This window comes from Micromys minutus (assembly GCF_963924665.1).
Source record: "Micromys minutus genome assembly, chromosome: 6".
NCBI lineage: Eukaryota > Metazoa > Chordata > Mammalia > Rodentia > Muridae > Micromys > Micromys minutus.
The window spans coordinates 19,468,874-19,482,223 of NC_137975.1; the positions used below are offsets into that span (position 1 = coordinate 19,468,874).

At 46.9% G+C, this 13,350-nt stretch overlaps 1 protein-coding gene across 1 annotated transcript in view; it reads left to right on the forward strand.

Annotated features, from left to right (window-relative positions):
• Positions 1-13,350, forward strand: part of MGAT5 (alpha-1,6-mannosylglycoprotein 6-beta-N-acetylglucosaminyltransferase) — a gene marked incomplete at both ends in the record, with an annotated part of 168,997 nt that overhangs the window by 108,407 nt on the left and 47,240 nt on the right. The window lies entirely within an intron of this gene.

Below are 13,350 nucleotides of genomic sequence, written 5' to 3' on the forward strand. Positions count from 1 at the left end.
GTATACAATGTAAAGGCCAGTGAAGATCGGGCAGCCTTTTTCCTCTCATTTTTCTGATCATCTATTCTGATCCATCAAGGGTCGGCTTCCATTTTAAAGAGCTCCTCGTCCGTTGGCAGGAGACAGCCTTTTCACCTGTCAGTCTGGAGATGCTGACCGTGGACAGTCTGGGGCAGCATGAGGAGCCCTGGGCAGGAAAAGCAGACTGTGCTCTCAGCCGTCACCTTGGCTCATACTGGTCACCTCTTTCTTCTATACAGTGACAGTGGCCTGTCTGCCTATTCTTCCCCATCCCCCGAGTCTGTGATGCTATAATCCAAAGTCCTTGGCCTTGTCTAATTCTTTCAAAATCATGGAATAGCCTAGCAGACAGCCTTGTGGGTGTCAGGAATAGGACATAGCCAGAGTCTGCGGGAGGAACAGAGGGCAGGGCAGTGGGGCAGGTTGTGTGCAGAGTCCATGAGTATAGGTGACATAAGGGGTGCCTTGGCAGTAGGATTGTGTGGCTCTGCCAAGAACTGACAACGGGCCTCCAAGTTGAGGATTTACGTATCAGAGAAAGGAACTCTTTCCTTCCTGTTTGAGAGCACTAGTCTTTGAGCCTTTCCTTGTGAGCACTCAGTCTCCTGCCTCTTGGAGACAGTGGGATTCCATCTCTGAGTGGGACCAGTTACTTCAGCTCTGTGTCCCTGAGTTCTTTTGCAAAATGGGTGGAAGCAATGCGTATTTGTTAGGGGTTGAATGAGGTTTCATGACATAAATATACTCATGCATCAGCCAACCATGGGAAGACATTCTGAGGATGCATTGTTAGATGGGCTCATTCTTGGACAGACGGCACAGAGCACTTACTGCCTGCAGTGTCAGCCAGTCCAGGACAGAAGTGCCTGATGGCGTGTAAATATATTCTAACCATGTCTTCTCCTCCTTGATGCCTGTTAGGTTTTCTTACCACTGATAGGATTCTCAGGACTGAGGATTCAGCTCAGGTGAAAAGGTTACTAGGATACACAACGTCCTAGATTTGATTCCCCGGATCTCATAACTAAACATGGCGGTGCATACCTGAGATACCAGCATGTGGAGACAGGAGGATTTGGAAGTTCAAGGTCATCCTTGGCTTGAACATTAGGAGTTCAAGTCTATCCTGAGCTATGTGAAACTGTCTTAAATAGGTAATTCTCTAGGAACAAATTAAAGTGCTCTTGATCTGAAGAATAAACTGTGGAGACTCAGAAACCTGTCATTTGAAGAGAAGTGAAACTGGTGTGGTGGTCATGGTGAGCAAGGCTTAACCAAGGTTGAGGATGGTGAGGAAGGGACCTTAGAGACAGACAGTAAGGGACCAAGCTGAAAGGGGTAGAGAAAGAGTTGAGAGTCTCTAGGAACATCAGAGGCAGCTAAGCTCAAGCTGAGAGCTAAGTGGGAAGCCATCAAGCCCCTCTGTGGCCGCTGACTCAAGAGCAGAGTCTCCAATACCAGAGCAGTTGGTCTCTCTGGCACCCCTCAGATTGTCCTTACACAATGTAAGTGGCAGAAAGGTCTGGTGGGGGAGGGGGTAAACAGGGATCGAGGGAGTGCTCTGCTCTACAAGGTCAAAGTTCACCCCAGGCTAGCACAGTCTGGGAAATGTGTTGTCCACGGTGTGCTTTTCACACAGCTGTGTGCCCAAAGCACATCCTGGGCGCTGCAGAGGCTGAATCCCACCCCCATCCCACCCCCATCCCACCCCCATCCCACCCCCATCCCACCCCCATCCCACCCCCATCCCACCCCCATCCCACCCCCATCCCACCCCGGGAATGGGTTTTGTGTTTTTGTTTTGTTTTGTTTTGTTTTGTTTTGTTTTTGTTTTAAATAGGAAATATGCTTTTGGGGGCCTGGGGGATAGCTCACTGGAGAAAGTGCTTGCTGTACCAACAAAAAGATCTGAAATTTGATTTCCAGAACCTCTGTAAAAAGTGGGACGTGATGACAAGTGTTTGTGTCCCCAGAACATGGGAATGAGAATGGTGGGGTCTTCAGGGCTCTCTGGCCAGCCAGACTGTCTTCCCAAACACCAAGCCTCAGATCCCAGAGCAAGACCCTGTCCCTGAAAATAATAAAACGGTGGTGGTGGTGGTGATGGTGATAAAGCAACTCAAACATCAAAACAAAACAGAACTGGGAAAAGGACTAGTAAGAGGAAGAAGGGTCAGCAGGTGTGGGACTACCTGCAGGAGAGTGAGGGATGTGAGTGACCAGAAAGCATCCATAACATCTGTGTAGCATGTATATAGCACATGTGTGTGTATAACATGTGTATAGCATGTATATAACATGTAACCAAAGAACTATCTAACACAGGTTGTAAAGGAAGAAGTCAAAGGTAAATAAAGTGGATGGCACTCAAAGCTGCCTTCTGACCGTAAGCATGCACACAGGCATCTGGAGAGGTTCATCAGGAATGCCAAAAATCCAAGCTTATTGTGAAAATATAGCAATGTACAGTTGTAACCACATGACTGGGACTAGCGAGTGCTACTCCGGAGTCCAGGGACTGGGTTGTGCTTAGGGTGACAGCCCTTCTGAGGATGCTGTGTCAGGTCTCCAGGACTGGTCAGAATTTCAGAAGTGTTTGCAGTTTCAAAGCCTGAGGCTACTGAAGTAGAGCATTGGGGAGGCCCTGGGTTCCCTCGCCAGCACCGTGTCCACAGCACACCTACAGTCTCAGCACTTGAGAGGTGGAAGCAACGGGATCAAGGCCATTGTCAGCTACACAGCAAAATAAAAGCCGTCTGGGCAACACAAAACCCTGTCTCAAATACATTATAAATATCGGGGCCACTGAGATGGTGTGGCAGGTATTTAGCCAGGCCTGAATAATTGAGTTCAGGGTCCTGGCCCTACGTGCTGAAGGGGAGAACCTGTCCCTAGACTTTGTCATTTTACCTCCCACCTGCCTCCACCAGCACAAATAAGTAAATGTAATTTTAATATTTATAAACAACATTGTGAAAATGAAGAGTGCTTGCTTGCCCACTGACTCACATAGCATCTAGTAGGAACTTTGTGAGCTGCAAAGCAGTCTCATGGACTCCTGGAGCCAGTGTCCCTCTTTGAGATGATAGAATGAAGTGTCGGAGACTCTAGAAAAGACGGGCTCCCTTAAGGTGTGGATGGGGGTTAGATGCCCTGCCTTCTGCTCAGGTGCCTACACTTGGGAGAGGCGGCACAAGGTCCGGGGCTTGACTGATGAATGGCAGACTCAGGCTTTGTTCTGGGTGGTTAGGGAGTCAGTGGAGCAGCCGCAGGAGTCACGTGACCTGGCGGTCCACTGGCCGCTGCTGCTGAGCTGCTCTTGTAACATAAGCAGCCATGTGTCAAGTCACTGAAGCTGGGAAATAAAAAATAAAAACCAAAGAGCCGTGGGGGAAGAAAAGGCCCTTGGTGGGCAGCAGAGACCCAGCTCCAGAAGTTCTTTTCCAAAAGCCAAAACCAGCTTGAGGTTTGGGCTGCCAGCAAATATCCTGAGGATGGGGGTGCTTCCAGAAGGTTCCCAGCCCCCCTCTCCCCACACACACTCTAATAGCCCTAGGACATGTTCATTCTTAGCTCTTAGTAAACACAGCTGTTGTGATTGTAATCCACCCAGAGGCTTCCATTGGTTTAGCTCTAACAGTTTGGCAGCTGATGTGGGAAGAATGGTGTGGAGGAGTAAAAGGCACTGCTTTCTCTCAGCATGGACGGAGCTGGCCATGCAGGATGCCCAGGTGATTATAAGAGAAAGCCTTACCAGAAGGTGTCATTAAAGCACTTCAGGGGCTGGGAGTGATGACCCCATCAGCAAAGCTCTTTCCTTACAAGTATGAGGACCTAAGTGTGAGGCCAGGCATAGTGGCATACTCTTATGACCCAGAGAGGCTCACAGGCTAGCCAGTCTAGTCTGCTCAGTGAGGTCCATGCTGGGGGGAGGGGCTGTGTCTCAGATAACGCCATGGTTGCTGCTTGAATAAAAATACTTGGGGTTGTGCTCTGGTTTCCACACATATATTTACATGCGTGCGTGTGAACACGTGTACGCACACATGGTCTACAGGGTTGTTTTTATCCATTGTAGAAAGTGAAGATGGTTCCGCAGGAAGATGGACCCAAAATGCCTCTGAATCTACTGTGCTCTGATAGCCACAGTCCTCTGAATGGCACATGCATAAAACCATGTTATTTCCCCTCCAGTTAGATTGAGGGTATCCAGGGTTTTTTTTTTTTTTTTTTTTTTTTTTCTATTATTGTTGTTGTTTAGTTTTGTTTTGTTTTGCTGCTGCTGCTGTTGTTGTTTGGCTTCTCTAGGCCACACTAAACAAGCAGTTGTCTTGGGCCACATATTAAATCCAGGGGTGTAGTCAATGCAAATCCTACAGGTTGTATCTTCTTTTGTGTGACTCTATATCTAAATCTATATTTGTTTCAAAACAAATCTCATCATCATTAAGGAAGTCCTGGCTTTAGACTGGACTGCGTTCGCAGCTACTCTGGGCCACAGGCTCATTGTATAAACTGTGGTGGAAAAAAATCTGGATCCCAACCCATGGCTATGAGCAGTGAGGGAGTATACCTCTGCCACCCTAGAACCTGGAGGTGTCGATGTGTGGGTCACACTGGTGCTCACACCAACCCTGTTATTAAGCACCAGGTTCAGTGAGAAACCCTCAAAAGAATGAAGTAGACACCAACAAAGAAAAGTCCCTGAAGGTCATCTCGGGCCTTCCTTGTACCACAGCCATGTCCCACACCGGCGGCCAACGCCTTGATAGAAGTTCTTGGTGACTCCTAAGTCTTGAGCTTTCAGGAACTTAGCCAGCACAGCAAAATCACAGCAGCAAGAAGGACGCAGGGGGCTGGCTCTCTGCTTGCATCCTGTGGCAGTTTGGTTTGTTTGGTTGGTTGGTTTTGGAAGCATTGGTACCTAATTGGCTTCCCCTGACAAACAGAAAGGTATAGGAGTCATATTTGTGTAGAAACTCAAATCATGAAAGTTGTCTGAACCTAGAGCCATGTCACCAAGCCCTTGGAACAGGTCCTGCAAGAACAGAGCCTATTGATGGAGTTTTATGTTTACATATATATCATATATATTAAAAGAAGATTTGACAGTATGGGCTGTTTGTTGGAAGCAGAATCCATTGATGTATTACCAGAAGCATGGTGACATTGAGAAATAGTGATAAAGCAATTTAGAAAATATTTTTGAATGTAATAACATCCATGCTTCTAAAATCGTATTTAGCATCTATGTGCAATTTTATGCTTAAATAAAAGTTATATAGGCAGCATATGCTCATGAATTCTGGCTGCGGCTGTGCAGACCTATGTACTGAATGAGCCCATCTGTCCTGGAGATGAGCCAGAGCCCTGATCTCCTCAGAGGAAGATGGAGCTTTGGGGGAGCCTAGAATTAACCCTGCTGTATGAAATGTTTTAAGAAAGGCTGCCCTTGGTTTCTCCCTTCTTTGAGCCTCTTTCTTACTAGACCAGGGTCCTCCAGAGATGATCAAGCTAATGTCCAAGTGTTCTCAGCATCACAATGGTTGTGGAGTTCTTGGAACTATAAAGCCCAGGTTTAAATGACAACCAGAGTGGATAAAATGAAAAGGTAGCAGAGTCAGCAAAGTGTGTGCCCCAACATGCAGACCTCAGCTTCACCCTCAGAAGCCACCTACAAAGCTGTATGCCATATGCACATGGGAGAGGCAGAAACAGAGATATTTGGGGTTAGCCAGCCAGCCAGCCTAACCTACTTGATGAGCTCCAAACCAGTGAGAGACCCTGTCAAAAAAACAAAAAAACCATGGTGGCCTTCATGTGAGGAAGACACCTGTTGTTGGTCTCTGGTCTTCAAAGGCCCCTGCACGTGTACCTACACACAGGGATATGTATACACATGCAGCTGAGGCAGGAAGTCCTGTCACAAGGGCAAGATTTGAATTCTGTGACTTCTCTTTCTCATCCTCCTGGCCCATTCTGCAAATTCCAATAGCTTGAACAGGCTTTGAGGAAAAGGCTCCCACCGTCACAACTCTCAATGTTCCTCACAACTTTACATATGTCTATTTATCTCTCCGCTCCTAATTTCTGAGGCAGAGGTGACTCCAGCAGCCCCTTTAAAAGACCTGGCCATTGTGAATGCTGCTGGACCATCAAACGTATGCCAGCAGGTGGCTCCGAATTCTAACATAGCCCTTGACCGGATCCCTGTGATGCCCGCCCCCTCTGCTTATAGCAAGACCCTAGAAGCACAGTATATGCCCTGGCCCGACTGAGCAAGCATTCCAGTATTTGCTGTCCGCCATTATGCTAAATCTCTGTGAAAAGTGGATGTGAGAGCAGGAAATGTGTGTCCTTTGCAGCTGCCACTAGACCTCGAGGCACTGAGAAGTCACTTCTGGGACACAGTGGTTTTGGCGCCTAGTTCACTGGTAGCCCTATGGAGTATAAAGATGGAGGGAGGGAGGCAGGGAGGGAGGGAGGGCGGGAAGGCTGGGGACTATGAGGTCAGCTTAGTGCAAACTTAAGACTTAGTTTGTGAGAAGCAGAAGTTAAGAGACGTTCATCTTCTGAAATTCCTAACTCACCTTCAGCAGAGGCACACACACACACACACACACACACACACATGCATGCACGCGCGCACTCACGCATGCACAAGCCTCTGAAGAACCCAGATCAAGACTATGCAGCACTTACAAGAGCCTTTAGGCTTCGGAAATTGCTCGTTCCATAAAGTGCTTGTGCAGATTGGAGGACCTGAGCTCCGTCCCCAGGCCTGTGTAGAAAGCCCACTCAGAGTGTGGTCCACTCTCATCCTCATGCCCTAAGGGAAGATGGGACTCCCTAGAGACATGCAGTCACCAGCCTGCTTTAGCCCATCTCAAAACAGAGTGGAAAGCCAGGGCTGATCCAGGGACTTGCATGGCATGCGTGTTTTAAGTGGAGGATTGAAGACAGAACAGAATGTGTTTCCAAGTTCTATCAGCAACTTCCTATGTACTTTTTCCTCTAGCGTTTGTTGAGTGTCTTATCTGGGGGCCCTTGCATACAGTACAACTCAGGATTTTCTGACTTCGAGACAATGGTTATAGATCAGGCCTGCCTCGAGGGCATGGTTACCGTAGGGGCTGTTGCTAAGGTGCCTGGGCTCCCATACTGACTGGACTGGCTCATTCACCCCACCTCTAAATCCATCCAGTTGTGTGTAACCACCCACCCTTCTCACCAGTACCTTCCAACTTGCTCTCCCATTCTCTTTCCTGCTAGAGCCATCTTTTGTCTCCTCTCAGCTCTGTCCCTGTGCATTGAGACTCTTTGCTGTAATGAATTAGCAATGGTCTAGTGACACAGTTGTACCCAGGGCCTTTCAGAAATGCATAGATCTGTTCTGAATATTCTCTTATCTTCTGGGACCTGTTCTTACTCCCTCTCGAGCATCAAGTATTCCCTTCTGGTTTTATTCTTTCAAGAATAAAATAGACAAGTGTTGCTGTGGCTGTGACCCAAAAGACAGATGTCACCTCACCGCTTAGCTACAGACCCCGAGCTGGCAGTGTAAGTTCCTTGTCCTGGTGAGGAGGTATCTGTAACATTCTAGAACTACACACACACACACACACACACACACACACACACACACACACACACGGGGAGAGTACAATGGGGCAGTGAAGCAGAGAGGCAGGGACAGCCCACCAGCCCTACTATTCGCAAGTGGTGCCCGTCCTGATGGAGTCAGGACTCCTACCCTGAGGCCACATGGACTGGGCTGTGAGCTTTCTGAAGACTGGGTTCCCACTGGTCACACTCACAGTATCCAGTCAAACCCAGGTATTTACACAATGAGTATCTCCAGAGAATAAAACACAGATATTCAAACAGAATTGGGCCAGGGTTTACATCTTGGAGTTGTGTTCTTATGAAAACAAGACAAGGTTATGGGCTCAACATTTGTTCTTGCCCTGTGTCTGAGGGACAGGCTTTGTCATGGAAGTTTTGTCATGTGTGAAAAAAAAAAGACAATTATGGTATATAAGTCACAGGACTGTAGGAATAATAAAGTCAAGAAGTGTTCCTGTAGTGTGTAGAGTGTGTCTACTTAGGTTCTCAGGAAGGTTTTCTGGGAGCTTCCTTCCCCTCAGACAAGGACAGCGTCTGTATAGTTTCTGCTGTTACTATCACAGAACCCCAGGGCTGGGTGATACGGGAAGAGGCTTATTTTGCTCACAGTTCTGGAGAGTCCAGAGCTTTTGCTCAGCTTGGGTGAGGTGACAGGTGACCTCCTAACAGCAACAGAACAGTTGTGTTAGTGAGACAACTCGTGGTGAGACAGGAATCTAGGACGACCCTGCCAAGCTCCCCACCCTCTCTCTCTCCGGACTACAGGAGTTTCATGAGAAGCCACTCTCCCTGGAGTCATAAATCTCTCCCATGCTCTACCTCCAGAAGCTTCCATGACCTCTCAGGGGCTAAGCTTCTATATTAACCTTCCAAACCACAGCAGCCTCCAGACTAGAGATGTTTGTCATTACAGAAGGGATGGCAAGATCATTTCCTGACTGTACATCCCACGTGTGCCCTAATCCGCCAACCTCCTTGAATTTCACCTGTTGAACAGATGTAAGGAGACCTCCCAAGTCTGGACATGGTAAACTAGAAGCATGCACACTGCATGTTGTGCAGATAGTGTTCAGTAGCTGGTAACTGTGGCTATTGCTCTCGTTTGTATCTGAAGTAGCCACAGAGGCCCCTGCATTACAGACTAAGTTGCCAGCCTGAGGTGTGGATGTGATGGTGTCCTCGAAGGTACTATTGGGGGATTCTGAGCATTGCACTTGGAAGGTTGCAGGTAACTGAAGACTCTTCTGGAGGGTCCTTCACTTCTCAAAGCCCTCGTTATGCAGCATACCTCAAGCATTGGGTGTGTTTCTTACCAGATTTGTTTGTGCCATGTACATGAGTGGTAATTATATAATTATATTAACCATCACTCAAGCTTCTGTACAAACTTATGTTGTAGCTTTGGGAGATAGATAGATAGATAGATAGATAGATAGATAGATAGATAGGTAGGTAGGTAGTAGGTAGGTAGGTAGGTAGATAGATAGATAGATAGATAGATAGATAGATAGATAGATAGTAGGTAGGTAGGTAGGTAGATAGGTAGATAGATAGATAGATAGGTAGATAGATTAGATAGATAGATGATAGATAGATAGATAGATAGATAGATAGATAGATAGATAGATAGATAGATAGAGATAGATAGGAGGAAGGATATATGGGGGGTTTAATTCTGAGTAATGAAGACAGCAGTAAAATAATGGGAGCTTGCATGTACCTTGCTCTGGAAGTATTTACGCACCAGGGCAGCAGCTTGGAGAAATCTCACTTAGGCTGGGGTGGATGGAGTTCCTTCAGAGAGCTTGCCTAGAGTGCACAAAGCTTGATCTCTAGTACCACACAAAGCACTGTGATGCTGGTAGCCCACCTCAGCGCCCAGTATATAAAGTAGAAGGATCAGAAACTTAAGGCTATTCTCCGCAATATAGCGAGTGCAAGGCCAGCACTGCATCCACAAGAGGCAGGGCCTCGATGTGAAGGGAGGGAGGGAAGCGGGGAGGTAGGAAGTGGGTAAGGAGTGAGAAGGAGGGGAAACAAAGAAAGGAAGGAAGAAGGAAATTAATTGTAGAGACTGTTGTTTTCGGTGAGATAAGGCATTCCCTGACTATAGGCATCTCTTTATTTTCCCCTGGTGCCAGGATTTGTTAATTAGCTGGTAATGACTTCATCTTCTTTGCATTTATCTTGTAGCACTGGGCAAGTGCTCTACAACTGAGCCACAACCCTTTGCTTCTTCCATCCCTGTGTTGAGTAAAACAACCAGTAGTCCTATCAGCAGTCAATAAATAAGAATCCCCATGGAGAGCCATTGGCACAGCTACCCTCGCCATTCACTTTTCTATGCTTGTTACTTAAATGCCATACAATTTAATGCACTATTTCTTACAAAACACCAACTCCCTCTGATAGAAATCAAGCACCAGGAGGAAATGTTAGCCAGCCTGTTGTGCTGCCTCTCATCAAAAGACTCTCTTGAACTGTTCCTCCTGCCATCAGTCCCGGGCTCGCTTCGACCCAGCCAGCACCTGCTGCAGCTAGTTAGTGAACAGTAGCCAATGTCGTGCCAGAACACTAAAGCCGGTCCAGTTACTCCAGCCCACACACTTGTCACCCCTTTTTATGTGGCCTATGACCTAAGTACAGTTTCTACAGTGTCAGATGGTTGAGCAAAGCAAGCATCAAGAGTTTTTGTGGCAGAGCTGAGCTTATAGAGATGTGAACCACCATCTGAAAATACTGATCCGAGGCCCAGGTTGTTAAGGAACTAGATAAGCAAGCACCACCCTGGCCTAATGTGGTCTTCCTTCTAGGCACCTGCTGCATCCAGCCCCCATGTTTCTCCCTGTCTGCCATTCTGGGCATCTTCTTGTAACTTGCCTTTTAAAGAAGGTACTGAATGTGAACTCGCTCTGTTTCATCAGAGTTTTGGACTTCTTTGCTTAGTTATAGCCATTCATTTGATAGGCCACAGCAGACATAGTAGAGTCAAATGTCAGTTGCTAAGGGGCAATCCATAAGACCAGGGATGTAACCTAGTTGGTAGAGTGCTTGCCTAGCCCTGGAGTAGATCCGCAACACCACATAGAAGTGACCTCTGGCACATGCCTATAAACTCATCACTCAAGATGTAGGGACACAATGATCAAAAATTCAAGGGTATCTTCAACCACATAACAAGTTCAGGGCTAGCCTGGGTTATGGTGAGGCCTTGCCTCAAAACAAGAAAGGAAGAAAAGAAAAGAAATCACTGTTATATGTATTCTAGAGGTTGAACTGGAGTACTTGTGCTTGCGTCGCCAGTTAACTGAGCTGCCTCCTCAGCCCACAATAGATGATCTTGACATTGTATTCAGATATACATCTCTAAGATATAAGGATCTTAAAAAAAAAAAAAAATCCACAGTCCCATCATTAGAACCGAACTTAATCAATAGGAAGGGTTTCTTTCTTTTTGTTACTGTCTATGTGAATATACACCACATGTATGTGGGTACCTGTGGATTTCAGAGGAGGGTGTTAGGTCCCCTGGAGTTGGAGTTACAGGCATTTGTGAGCCACCTGTTGTGAATGCTAGGACCCAAACTCAAGTCTTTTACAACCCCCTCCCAGCAACCTGAAAGCTCTTAGCATGCTGAGCTGGAGGTGGAGCACTGTAGTGAGCAAATACCTGGAGTGCCCAAAGACCTGGGGTCCATTCCCAGGACTAAAGAAGGAAATGTGCAGTCTCCTTTCCTGGAGACTTCTCTCTTGATGCCCCTGACTCTGCTCAGAGCCTGCGTTTTCCTAATTGTATACGCCAGGTAGGATTTATGGTTCTTCTCTTCCTGCTATGCTTTCTGAAGTTGGTAGATAAGCTACCACATCTGGATGAGATGCAGATTTGATTCTGCAAGACTCCTTAACTGGGGACATGAGCTGATGATGTCTGCAAACACAAGACATCGAGCATCTTGCTTCTCTGTTATGACGTTTAATATTTGTTATATTTTAATTAGAGGGAAACTTTTGGGAACATGTTCTGTGTTCTACCATGTGGGTCCAGGGCTTAGACTCAGATCATCTGGCTTGGCAGCAAACGTCTGTACATTTGGAGCTATCTTGCTGGCCCCAGTACCTTGATCTTAATGTAATAGCCACTGACGATCATTTCCCAGGTCCATTGTTCCTCTGTAGTGATACCCACTAGTGTATGCCGACCATCTATATACAGTTCTTTAATTTAAGTGTGTATAATGCTTCTCAGCCTCTTTGTTTTTCATATGGATCCATGTTTGTGCATGTGTGTGCACATGTGTGTATGCATGTGTGTATGGATGTGTGTATAGGTGGGTGTGCTTGTGTGTGTGTGTTCATGAGCATTTGCATGTATGCATATACACCACCCACTTTGACACTCTGGTTTCTCACCTTGCAGATTCCTCTAGGCTTTGTCTAAGCTTCCCCAATGCTGAGTTTCTAAGAGAGCATGCATCACCACGGGGGAGGGGGATGGCTTTTGTTGTTTCACATGGTTTCTGAGGCACATATTCAGGTCCTCATGCCTGCAAGGCAAGGACTTTACCAACTTCGGTATCTGCCCCAGCTCCTGTTACACTATTCTTATTGATGCTATATTAACTAGTAAATTTAACATATGAATGCTAACTTTGGAACCATCTGGAAAGTCAGACCTGGAGAACATCTGCCGAGAGCCGCCTCCTCTGCTTTTCCCAGACCCACTCTTTCCTAAAGGAGAGTTTTCTCGATTGAAGTTTTCCAAGCCGACTTCAGCTTCAGCCTCCGTGTGCTCACATATGCCGTACCAGCTGAACTATCGGACCAACCAGCCAGATAGGTTCCCAGTGATTAATTCTTTTCCTGGAGACCCCGGGGCCCTCAGTCATGCACATATGGTGTCTAATGGCTTGGTGGCTGAGCTAATGCTGTATGAAGGTGACCTGAATACATTTGGAATTAGAACTAATGTGAGCCGGGGCAAGCTGCTCCTGTAAAAGATCTGAAGCATCCCTGCTTTCCTCTTTCCTCTGTGGGTGGGAGATACTCTCTTTGAGGAATTCTGCCACATTCCACTCAGAAACTTTGTCAAAGACCAGGGCACAAACACCCCCTCTTAGGAATCTCTATAGTGGGCTCATTCACTCTTTCCCACGGTCTGCTGGCATTTCGTTGGGAATAATCAGTGACCACAACAGGGAAGATCATGGCTGGCGTGGTTTCACTGCCTTTCTCTCCTGCCCAAAGCAATTAGTGCCGCCGGTTTCTTCCAAGGTTCCAAAAGTCAAGGTTCCAAGTTGCCATTTTGCCTTCAATTTGTTTGGTTGCTGCAGCTGCGTTCATGAAAAAAAAATACATAATGTTCTCATATACAGATACTAATCTGCTGATAAGAAGTTGCCCAACCAGGAATTACAGGGAAGTAGCTCGGTTGGTGATGTTCTCGCTGGGAAAACATGGGACATAAGTTCAAGCTCCAGACCCACATAAAAATACAGAGCATGGTGTGTATTTTAATACTAGTGCAGAGAGGTAAAGACAGGGAGCTCCCTGGGGCTCCCTGGGGTTCCCTGGGGCTCCCTGGCCAGCCAGGCTAGCCCATTGGTGATACCAGTGAGCTGCTGTCCCAAAGGAGAAGCATGGTCTTCTGGTGATGGCAGCCAAGGTTGTCCTCTGCCTTCCATACACATGCACACATGTGTACAC